Below are 12,350 nucleotides of genomic sequence, written 5' to 3' on the forward strand. Positions count from 1 at the left end.
AACTTCTCGATGGGAAAAATGAATGGCCATTTCACATAACTGTCACAGTCTGGGATTTAAGATGACCTTTAATATTTGGACGTTTTTATCCGGACTCATTTCTCTCTTAAGCAACACTAGCCAAAAGCTAACACCACAGCACGTTTTATGCGTCACAGCTAACCCAGGCTAGTCAATGCTAATGTTAGCTAGCAAATAACTTTAAAAAAACAACTCGAACTAACTTAAAGGTACAATAGGTAATTTTGAACTCCTAGCGGTCAAGAGAGGAATTGCAACAACAAACAACCTCAGACCACAACACTGTTTAAGCTTCCCACAGTCTATGAATATAACGCGTAATATAAATAATTATTATACAGTTCAGTGTTCTTGTGCACTGTTTTGGAAAGCTGACAGTGACAAACGCAACAGAGCCAGCCATCTTTTCATAGTGTTCTAGAAAGAAAATGTTCACCGAACAGGTGACTTAATGAAATCTTGACTTTGGTCTGCTACACAACACTATTTATATTTTTTGTCTTTTGGCTTCACTTTAGCGAACCAACTATATTGTGAGCAAGCAAGTAATTTGGCTACGTAAGTAGCTGCCTATATAACTAAAATATGATAGTCTACCACAAATGATGGAACTGCAACTTACAGTTTAAGCGCAATAAAGCTAAACACAGATGATTGAACATGTAAAGAGACAAAAGGAATGTGTAGCTGCCCAAATTGCACTCCAGACAAGTGATCACTGAAACTGTGTATACTATTGCTTATCTAGTTAGAAAACAATACCAGTTCACTATCAGTAACAATAAGCAAATTAGCGATTACTAGTTAGCTTCCCAAATTTACAAATATCCACCTGAAGCACAATGCTTGTGCAATCGCTACTATGTTCATATTGCCTATATTTTATCGTAAGGGAGATATTCGTAAATTCGTCAAGCTAACTATAGCTAATTCGCTTGTTGCTACTGATAACAAACTGGTATTGTTCTCTGACTAGGTATGTAGTCTTCACTTGGATAATAAGCAATAGTATACAGAGTTCAGTGATCACTTGTCTGGAGTGCAATTTGGGCAGCTACACAAACAATCTGAATAAGCCCCTTACGCCATTGGCTGCAGCAGTTAGAACAAATTTTCAACCAATGAACTTGAATTGTTGTACAGCTGTACAATGTTTTGATACAGAGTGACATGGTGTGGCAAATGTACGCTTTGAAAGCTAAATTTAAGGACTATAAACACAGGCAGAGCCTTTTGCAATGATAGGAAGGGATTTTGGTCTTGTAATAATGTTTTAACACAAAAATCTTACCTATTGTACCTTTAGGAACATTACCAACACCAACTATGACAAGAATAAAGACTCAGTGATATATACAACTGTATTAAGTAAATTAACGTATAATTTATTACATGAATGAGTAATAGCCATCAGCAATATGCGTAAATGGTAACTGAAAATACAGGCAGATACAGCACTGTGCGTGATGTTGTTATTATGCAACCAGTTGCTAACAACTTAGCCGTAGAAATGTGTTATTTAAATTGACAGATTTTTTTGAAAAAATGTATGAAAGCATTATTTTTCCACATACAAACAAACGTCCAAATATCATCATTTATTTAAAAGGATTTTTAAAAACTAACGGACCACGCTAACGAACCATAGATACTTCCGAACGGAATGACGACACGACTTCTGAGGCCTATGGCACACCTGCATTGTTCTCTCTCTATCCCACCGAACCCTTCCTCTAACCCCACCCCTGACACCCCTGAATAAGACAAGCAACAGCGCTCTGATATCCTGAACTTCATCTGCATGGCAGCTGCGGTGGAGGTGGCGAGGGCTGCCAGGCTAGCATGCGGACGCAATCGCAGCGCGCCTGTTTCCAATAAACAGCAACCGCAATTAACGTGGCGGAGTGGGTAGGGAGGGAGCAGGCAGCCTCTGGAGTGGGCCAGGGTGGTCGCTGAGCATATCTACTACTGTATCCTCATGCTAGTCACACAGCAGCCATCATGACAGTCTTCTGTTTATGGTGATACTATGAGACCAGAAAGGACAAGCCTGAATGAGGGCCGGGCCCGTAAAGGCTGGCACTGGGACGTCCTTGGGGAAACACACAGGAGTCTCAGTCCGCTTTAATAGGAAGTCGACCTCCGCAAATTCTTCGCAGGCAGAAGAAATGAACAAAAGCTTTTCTAAGTGAGTAATGGACCAGCTCCACTCAGATAGATCATAAAATGAGATTCCACTTTTCTTCTAAGCCAGGTCACCCTTGGTTGTAAATTACAGAAAAATGGACGAGCCTGCTGTGGTCTTGCGTTTGACCCAAGGAGGTCTCGGCTCATGTGATCTCTCAAATCCTGCTGTATGTGATTGAATGTAAATGCCCTATAATGAGAAGTACCTGAATCTTGAGCTGAAAAGCCTCTAACACATCCCTTAGAATGTTCAACAAAACATGTCACAAAGAAAAATGAACAATCATATGATTTTTTGTCATGCATATTGACGAAGATCCTTTTGAAATACATTTATTTTAAAATTCACAGTAATTGACATAGATTTTACACAATGGTACAGGCTTTAAGCCTAATTATAAGTACCTTAAGGATGTCTGTATAATGTCCAGATTGCCACTCACAAAACTCTGTGAATGTCATCCCCCTTGTGCATTAATCAATTAGCCGTATGTACTGCCATGTTTGTAAGTCATTAAACTTTCCTGAACCATCTTGAAATAAGTTGGTCTTTACCTACTCTGAACAAACTATTTCACTTAGTAAGGCTGTAGTAGAGAATTTTAAGGAAAGTGCATATTGACAAATAAAGTATTAGGCCGTTCTGCTGTTCTGGAGTGTTTGTATGAATGCTGGACAATAGGAGGAGATTACAGTACAGTACAAACTATATCCTTATGGTAGCGTTCCCTTCCAATACATGCACTTTTCATTTATTTCCATATGTTGGGCAAATGGTAGGCCTGCATGTGCTGACTCCAGCATGACAAGTAGCTAAAGTGTTTGGTTTCGCACGTCATATTTTACTTATTATGGCAAACTTCTTTCACAGGTGGCAGGCTGAAAATATTCCTCAATCGCAGCTCTCCAAAATGCATTCCCCTCTTTTAAATATGTTAACTCTCTTTACACCATATTCAAATTATTATTACAAATGGCATAGGGCCAGAAATGAGGGAGGACCTCTATTTATGACATTGAATACCACTATAATTTAGTTGACAATGAGGGCGGCCTGTCATCCTCAATTAACATCAGGTAGCGTATGATTACCAACATAATTACTACTGTGCCATTGTATTGCTATCTGTTTTACAACAACATATTCATTAATTATACATTTCTGCACTACTGAATGGTAGGAAATATTCAACCTATAAAAAATTGGGGTCATTAAGTTGCAAATGTAATCAGCCTGTAAAATACCTTTTAATTCCAATGATTGACAGTTGCATATAAAATGTTTCTGTATTCATAGCAGAAACCGTTTTTACCAGAGTGACTTTAGTTAATTTCACGTCTTTCGTGGCATCCAATCAACGATAGACCGGCTTGTGACAGGCTGGTGGTGCCTCGCATCAATCGGGAGGAAAACAGTGCACATGTGGAGTTAACGGGAGACTCCTTTCAGAAGATTGGCACAGCGGATAAGGAAAGTGGGCGGGGATGGCAACCTCTACTCGTTCGGTGTTGGGTTTCACTTAGACAGCACGTGACTGCAATGGCTGCTGCTGTACGCGAGCGCAACATCAACTTATCCGCTTCCAGATAAGCTCGTCTCTCGTCTCTCACCGCTCAACAGCCGGAGGAAAGACTTGGTTACCTACTGTCCTCCCTTCAATCAGAGGAGAAAAAGCAACAACTTTAGTAACAAACACGCCACAACATACATACCGGGCTGAACTTCCACCAACCAAGAGACCGGTAGGAGGAGTCAACAGGTCCCAGGTATTCACACTTTTCCATTTCTTTGACAATCCGCTAGTTAAGAGTGACAGAACTAAAGCGTTGCTATCTTGCTAATGTTAGCCAGCTGGAAGGCTTGATAGTGATTAAATGTTCTGTTTTGTGTCTAAGTTCTGCATAACGGAAGATCCAGCTTAAACTAGACGTTCAGCTAGCGAGATAATTAACGTTACGGTCGCGATGATCAGCTTTCCAAATGCTGTGGCTGTAGCTATAACAATGTCATTGCTTGTCGTGCTAAGGCAAGTCAGGATAGCCTCCCAGCTGTCTACGTAAAGCTAGCGAGCTAAGAACCACGCTATCTTTCGACAGTGGTTGTATCACAAAACGAGTGTTTATTGACTTGCTCTTATTCGTTAACGTTAATGTTTAAAACAGGAAAATAATTTTCGCTAGCTTGTTTTGTAGATAGCATCCCCATTTCTAACAAGCTTAATCTAGAGCTAATGTTAGCGAACTGTTGGCTAGCAGTTGGGTATATTATTAATGGTAGCTATATATATATATATATATATATATATATATATATCGGATTGTCTTCAAATACTGGTTTATCAAAAGCAATATTACAATATTTTCTAATCTAGCTGTCTAAACCAGTAAATCGGTTAACGTTAACGGTAAGTCCACTACAAGTCGTTTGCTGGCTGGCTGACATTAGTCACTAACGTTGCGTTACTTAAATCACATTTCCTTAGAGGTTAGCTGCCTGGTTAATAAATTCGCATATGACATTATAGAAACGTTATATATATGACGTTATAGAAATTTCCTCATTGATATCTAGCTATGAAATGCAATGCATGTATGCTCCGCGTCGACTGGTCGATGTTCATGAAGACTGAAGACATGACAGGTTAATAAACAAAACGAGGCTACCTGATTCCCTTTGATGACAGTGTCTCCATCCAGCTGACTAACTTACGCACGCATAGATTGTCTTGATCGTGTTATACTGGAGTTGTGGAATGACGGGAAGGAAATATATAGTATGATCAAAAATCAAACCAACTGTAAGTCGAATTATTGAGTGTGGCACATCGCGAGTTAGATACCTTTTCCGCAGGTAACGTGAGTTAGTGTTATGCGTATTTGTATGTTCGTTTCAAGCGTACTATAACTGAACGTTTACATACTAAGCACAACTATAAAATGGGACAGTTTGTCGATACAGAGTAGCCTGGTTTTGTAATAGTTATTCCAGCCGTTTGTAGTACTCTATATCTCTTGATGAACACTGGTATACGTATTCCGCTACATTCATTGCCGCACGTATCGCACGAGTATTGATCCTCATTAGCAGACTCATCCTAAATTACTTTCTGGTCCGAGTTATTTTACAGCCCCTATCTGATAGGAATATAAGGGTTGTTATCCGTTAGTCAACACGTTCTCTGATTCTCGGACTGGCTTGTTACTGTAGTAAATTAATCTTGCATCGAACAGTTATAAACAAACTGCTTACTAAACCTTTCCGCAATTATTGTCCGTTGTTTCCACTTAGTCGCGGTGTTTATAACAGCCCAGTAATATAAATAATGTTGAGACTACTCCTGCTATCCGCAATATTGTGAAGCGTTAAAATACAACATGCCAAAATAATTTATTGGCAAATTAGTTTTATACAAGGTTGTGTGGACATAAACAAACATTATGGGGCCTTTCTGTATTTATGTTTGTTTATTTAATGAAATGGCTGGCCCTTTGTTCTGATAAGCTGTGACATTCAGAGCAGGATGCATTAGAGGCTTAGTCGCTGAGTGAGAAATTTGGTGTGTCTGTGGATTTTCCCACCCTGTCACCTCCCTTCTTGGTGTGAATCACAGATACATGCCGTACAGTGGACGCAATTCGACAGGTCAGACGTCAAGGAGGCACACTTCCCCATTGCCAGCGGTTTCTATATCTTTAGATTTTAAATCTTGGCCTGATTTTTTTTTCTACGTCGCTTTTTCCGCGCCAATAAACAAGCATGCCCCTCCAGCCTTTCGCCAGTGCCCTGTAACAAGCTAATCAACAACAAAAACACAAATAAAACCGCCAGCATTTCTCCATCTCTTTATTGCGTGACGGTAGTGGTGTGTGGCGACTGAAAACTCAGTTCTCGTTCAAAGTGTGACCCTGCACCTCTGCTCACGGCCCCGTCAATAGAGGCGATTGACTGGTAAACGCAGGCGAGACCCCTCCTTTTCGTGGCAGCGTGCCAATTCTGCTTGCCTGTGGAGATTCGCAGAACAACGAAGCGGGAGCGCTGAAAAGGAGGGATCTTAGTATAGTGGGTTTAAAGGCACAACAGGGTCTTAAAACTGGCTATGTCTTTTGACGCTATTGCCCCTCTGTCTGGTCTCCGCCATATCTGCTATGCTCCCCTTAACTACATAAATGTCATGTTGATATCCTGGGGGGGCATGGGACATTTTTGCTCTGCCCCCCCCCCAAATGCACCCAGCTCCTTCTCTCTCAAAATGCAGAAATATTAAAGCCAAACTGTTTACGTCCTGCAATACTACCCCCCCCCCCCCATCAGACCGCGGTCTTGAACTGGGGCTGCTTGACTTCAGTTTTTGTTTGTATGTAGCCATCGTATACACATGTTGGATAATGCAGGAATGCTGCTACTATGTATGAGGTGCAGATAAATCATCTTAAATGAACAAATTGGCACAAATGTGTGATAAAAGAGGCTATAGACTCCAAGGAGAGTGGTTGCAGCTGGAGTGAGTCAAAGAGTTGCTTAACCTTGCTGAATAAGCAAAACAAACATCTGATTTGTAGATTTCTTTTTTCTAGGATTTGCAACAAAGATGTGGATGCTTCAAATAAATGAATGATTTAAGTAAAGCTCTCCGAAACAATACTTTGTGCTGGGATTTGCAGCCCAACAGTACACATTGAAGTGTAACTCAGGAACCCTGTGTCTTGAATTAACCCCTCAGGAAGCCCAAGGAATGTTCTGTTTCCCCTCCTAGTTTGTCCTTTAACACGGCCTGTCTGTCACATTTAAAGTTCTTTAAACTTGTTACATATGGAATAATGGTCTTCACAGGTCCAAAAAGTTGTATTCAACCCAAACTTGCTCCCGTGGATTTCCTACCCAAAGCCAGCACATATAACCAGACCCAAAGCTTAACAGACCCACAGATAGCCAAACCTGAACCTTAACAGACCCACAGATAGCCAAACCCAAACCTTAACAGACCCACAGATAACCAAACCCGAACCTGAACAGAACCACAGATGCCAGACCCGAACATTAACAGACCCACAGATAGCCAAACCTGAACCTTAACAGACCCACAGATAACCTGACCCGAAGTCAGACCTGCAAGTAACCAGGCTTGTTTGTATAAAGGATTTAAATCTGGACTGAATCAACACAAGTGAGAAATACAACATTCCATGTGCTGACTAATGACTTGGTGCTTAATTGAGTAGCCTACCTAGACTAAAGAAAATTAGGCATACTTTTAGATTAACATTAAAGTGGTCATTGAATAATAAAATGCTTATCACTTTATTGGAGAAGTAAGACGGTATAGAAATGCATAGATATACTTTATTACATAAGGCAATTGAAAATATAAACGAAAGCGTGCAAATATTTTATGCTGCTCTATGATGCTGTCCTGATTTCCCCCCTCCCTCCCTGTGAATAATAATGCCAATAATGCCTTCCCTCCTGGGTTTTATTTTGAGAAAGAAGAGTTCAGTTGTGATCACGTTTAATGCTCTCCTAATCTCAATAATGAGGGTTGTGTATACTGAGATGTGCGCCATTTTGCTGGGATTGATTAAGAAGAAACAACAGGCTCTTCATGTTCCATGCTTATGAACACAATGCAGCCCGGTCCACTAAAATGTAGAGATAACAAAATGGTCACAAACATTTTCTTTTGCAAACCAAAACAAAAAGCTGTCACCTCCTCATAGGCTGCATATCTTTCTTCTAAATTATGTTCCAAACAGTTAAGCCTCAGGTTTGGCCAGTGTCTCTAACTGTTTTATTCTTGTTTCTCAGTCTCATAATGGCTTCTATGACTTTCATTGGCACAACTTTGGTCCTCCTGTTGATAGACCACAATAATAGTTTCCAAAGGTGATCGAAAAAACTAGAGGAAAGACTAGGTGCTGAGAGCTGTCTTAAACCTGCATTTAAGGAGACAATTAAACACACCTGAGCACTTACAAACAGCGGTGAAGCCATGTGTCTCAAACATTATGGTGTCCGGAAATGGGGGGACTATCCTTAAACACTGCTGTAATTTCTACATTTCATCCAAATCTAAAATTGTGCCAAATCAGAGGCAAATCAAGACATAATGGGTATTTGTCCCAAACGTTATGGAGGGCACTGTATATTCAGCAAGTCTGAATAGACTTTCGACTGAGATGCTGGATAGTGCAGAACCAAACAGTAACAAGGTCTCATTACAGAATGCAAATGCTGGGGCTTCCCCCTGTTCTGGTACGACTTCCTCATGGCCTGTTCCTGAAATCCGCCATTTTGATTTTCCAATCTGGAATCGGGTTTGCCACCTCTGGAATTTATGAAGGGTGCTGTACTATAAAACAGATTGCAATGTTAAGGCACAAAGCTTAAGACCAGATTTGAGTTGGCTTCTTATGATAAATCACAAAAAAGAGAGTACATGCTCAGCCAAATAAATAATGCAGGTGTCAGACTACGAAAACGTGACAATATGGATTGTGGAGCTTAAAAATGTATCGCAAAATGACAAATTCATTATTCACAAATTTGCAAAACTACATAAGGACAAACAAGTTCCCTTCAACAATTAGCAACTTCTTTGAAGTTTTGAAATACACAAGTAAAGGAAATCTGCTAATGCATAGGCATTTATATGACTAAGGCAGTCTTCAGTTGTTGAGAACAAAGGATACTACATGTCAACTACATCTCGCTATTGACCGATGGCTGGACCTCCCGAGCCAACCAGTCCTACATCAAAATCCCAGCTCACCCCATAAATGATGACTGGAAAATGGAAAGCTTTGTATTGCAAACCCGTCCACTATTTGTCTCTCGTACCGCAGCGAACATAGGGGAAGCTGAAGTCGACTGTTTTAGAATGGAAGCGGGCAGCCTGTAGCGTAGTGGCTAAGGTACATGACTGGGACCCTCAAGGTCGATGGTTCGATCCCCGGTGTTAACCGCAATAAGATCCGCCCAGCTGTTGAGCCCTTGAGCAAGGCTCTTAACCCTGCATTGCTCCAGGGGAAGATTGTCTCCTGCTTAGTCTAATCAACTGTGCGTCGCTCTGGATAAGACGGCTTTTCCAGCTTCCATTACATTAATTTAATGTAATGTAATGTAATGGAAGCTGGAAAAGCAGGCAACGCAAGGAATATGGACATAGCATGAGTGAAGGTGGGCTTGGACCACATATCAAGTGTTTAAAATTAAATTGAGATGAAGACGATGTAGAATCGAACAAGATTACTTGTTTAATCCAGAGGCCAAATGGCAGGACAATGTTTACACAAAGTATGGCTGATCAAGCCTGAAACTTTACTTCATTGTCCCATCATGGGAGGTACATATTTTGCCAAGTCATTTTATTCAGTCAAGTATCGTCCCACCTCTAATGCTTGGTCAACAATAGTCAGCTGTTGTTTATTTGAGCCTCATTGTGCGTATCCATGCATGTTTGGGAACAGAATTTCCAAAATTGTTATTTGAAATGTAATTATGAACAGATTCCAATTTATATGTATTTAAACACTGTGTTTCTAATATCAGTCAGACCTGGCATAATTCCGGCATTCAGAAAAAGAAATTCAACACAATTTGTGTTGGCAAGTTATCTGTCAACAGATGATTCATTCAGTGAATTATCTGCTGAAATATAATCTAGGCTGGGCTAATAACAGAAATTCAGAATGATGTATGCATTGGGATTTGATTAGATTTTCCTCTGTGTTCTTGGTGAGTCCGATTCCATAAACTTGTCAGGATGGAACCTGTTATTGTTTAAGTGGGAAAATGCAAGCCCTTGGAACCGCAGTGTGCTGAAAAGCTAAAGTTGTCATTTCCTTTTTTGCAGATAAACAAAAGTATTTACTATAAGCAAGTTTATATTTATCATCTTGGTCATTTCAATAATTTCAATTTTGAGAGTTATAATAGGCTGACTGAAATAGCCTATAGTCTGACCAAGCATTAATAACGATTTTGTATACATTGTGTTTAAACGGATCCATGTTTTTATAATTAATAAAAAAAAATTCAAAGTAAAATATGAATTATTTCAAAGGAATTTGAAATTCAAATATGGTCTGTTCTGTTTCTTACCACGCCGAGAAGGAATCCCATTTTCACATTGGTGCATATTTTAACATATAATATGTTAATAATATGTTCACAAAAATGTCAAAGATCAGCTATTGAACTTAATTGACCCGGTGTGTAATATAGGCTACAAGTGTACTGTTGGCCACTTCCACTGGCAGAAATCAATTGTTCAGTCCAGTTTCAAAATGGAGTTGCACACTGTCACACGCTTTATTTAATGGTCAAGGCTTTATTTAATGTCATTTGGAGGGGGAGGCAGCGTGTAACTATCGTGGCATTATCAAAGTGGCTGTGCCCTCCTCTGTGATGTGGATGTGGTTTTCGTGTGAACTCAGTAGCTTCACGACCTGTGGAGGTGCTGCCCCGGGGCATTCTGTGGAAAGTTGGTTTCCTCCCTGCGTTAGCGAAGCCCGTCATGAATACACGTCATGAAGCCCTGCGGGCTCTATCTTCGCATATCGGTAAATGTGTCATGGTGGAGGTTACGGTGCTCTCTGTCCCCCTCCACTACTGAGAGAGAGAGAGAGAGAGAGAGAGATACAGATATAGAGATATAGATAGAGAGAGAGAGAGGGTGAGAGAGGTGCCCCTCCTCCTCCGCCCGCTCCTCTCTTCCTCTTAAAGCGATAACATCAACAAGTGCGAGCATGGAGAGAGAGCGGGGGGGGGGGGGGAAACAACAAAGCCTGGTCGAGGCGAGGGTGACTCAGTGTCCTGGCGGTTCTCGCTGGTTCTGCGCGAGGCCTGACGTTTTGTTTCAGCGCCCGTGGAACAATGGCCCCGCAGCCTCGGTGTGCGTGCCCGCCGGGAAGCGGGCCGCGGATCCGGCCGAATTAAGGCCCTTCCTTTCGCCGTGACCCTCAACGTTCAGGGGCACCGCTGGTCGTCGCGCCCATCCTCCGACACGGACATTTTGCGTTCTTCCAAAGGCGGGTCGCCTCTACGCGTGTGTGCTAACGAGTACAAGAAGGCGCTCGTTGCGTTGTTTTCGTCGTGGAAGCCATTTCTTAATTTCCCTGCCGATAGCTCCCCGGTGATGAATTGGGCCGTGTCACCGCGCTTCTCGCTCCTTTCGGCTCCGTAGATTTATCGCTGTAATTTGCGATTTTCGATGCAGCCCTGCGCCTGGGCCTGGCCGTAGGGTCAGCGCGGCGTACGGGGGAGCAGAGGAACGCGCTCTGTTGCTAACTCCTTCTGCACGGGCGTGGCCTCGCCCTCTCTCCGACATCCACGGAATTACATGGAGGTCTGCCCCTGGTGTTCCTGCGGGCAGGATTTCAGGATTTCCAGCGCTACGCGTTGGGCGGCTGGATGGATTTTCCCAGCCGAGACGACGAGCGGGGGGAGGAGCCCGGGGGGAGGAGCCCGGGGGGAGGCCGCGTCACCACCACGCACGGCCAGGTGGCGGCTCGCTGGGCCACGCCCGCCTGGAAGCCCTCAGGGGCCGTGACGAATGAGGCAGCTGCTAGTGGGGGGTGGTCACTCCTGAGTGGTTGCGGAGTTGAACCGTTCAAATGCGTGGGCTGTTCGATGCGGGTTCGACAGAAAGGTGCAGAGACCTGCTCGAAACGCAATTATGAAGCAGGGATTTTAGGATAGTTCCCTCAAAGGGGTTTTCAGGAGTGCTGAGCAGTAGCACTGTGAGAACCAAACTGACGTTTGTTTTCTGTTGCACACAGCCGACCTCTGATGTGTCAAACTGGAAAAGTTTTTGTGATAAGTTTTTTTTTATAACCTTTATTTCTAAAGACTGGTAGCGCCCATGGTGGGTTTGTGTGGTGCGCCAGAACAATGAGTCTCTCGTTTTCCTTTATGCGTCACCACGGCAACTTTTTACGAGTTCCTCTTTAGTTGGTTAATGAAGAACCAGGCACCCCATCCCTATGCGAGGACCGCTGTCAGTCAGTGCCCTTGGAATTGTCTTAGTTACCCCCCACCCCCCCATACAGCACCACTGGGCATATTCCTCGTCCCATGGCCCCACTGCCACAAGACCCGTATCCGTCCGATCGAAACGAACAACGGTGGACACAGAATGGCGTCT

General features: G+C 42.5%; 1 protein-coding gene across 3 annotated transcripts in view; it reads left to right on the forward strand.

Moving 5' to 3' along the window:
- The first annotated feature begins 3,698 nt into the window (after positions 1 to 3,698).
- Positions 3,699 to 12,350, forward strand: part of raraa (retinoic acid receptor, alpha a) — a 197,581-nt gene continuing 188,929 nt past the window's right edge. For all 3 annotated transcript variants that reach the window (XM_061229175.1, XM_061229167.1, XM_061229159.1), the window contains exon 1: positions 3,699 to 3,975. The gene's annotated coding sequence lies outside the window, so the exon portion shown is untranslated. The remainder of the gene's footprint in view (positions 3,976 to 12,350) is intronic.

The sequence above is a fragment of the Conger conger genome, chromosome 2 (genome assembly GCF_963514075.1).
Source record: "Conger conger chromosome 2, fConCon1.1, whole genome shotgun sequence".
Lineage (NCBI taxonomy): Eukaryota > Metazoa > Chordata > Actinopteri > Anguilliformes > Congridae > Conger > Conger conger.